Raw genomic sequence first — 455 nt, 5'->3', positions numbered from 1 at the left:
AAAAAAAAAAAAAAAATCAATGTGATTGCATCTCAAATATGAACAGTCTAAATTTAATTCTTTAAAAGCCAAGGCATACAACACAATTTAAATAAATTAATGCTTAGGATAATACCTTTTTGCACAAGTCCCCAAGTAGCACTTAGCCATTAATTTTTTGTTGTTGTTGTTCAGGCATCTTATCTGAGTTAATAGTTCAGCCTTTCCTATGGTTTATGAGGTAGGTGCTTTAAAAATATTTTTGGAGCATGTAAGGTGCAACTATTGTTCTCTCACACCTAGAGCAAGGAGTGACAAAAATCAAAGATACATGGAAACAAACAGTCCAAAATACTATGAACCATATGAACCCCAGCCTCTACAATCCTGAGATCAGAAGAAATAAATGGTATTCAGCTACCTCTGCTGACCACAGTGAAAGGGATCATGATAGAAGGTCCTGTACAGAGTAAAAG

Source organism: Orycteropus afer, unplaced genomic scaffold (assembly GCF_000298275.1).
Source record: "Orycteropus afer afer isolate SDZICR_OR568_19922 unplaced genomic scaffold, OryAfe1.0 scaffold00184, whole genome shotgun sequence".
NCBI classification, from domain to species: Eukaryota; Metazoa; Chordata; class Mammalia; order Tubulidentata; family Orycteropodidae; genus Orycteropus; species Orycteropus afer.
This window is presented reverse-complemented; position numbering follows the sequence as displayed.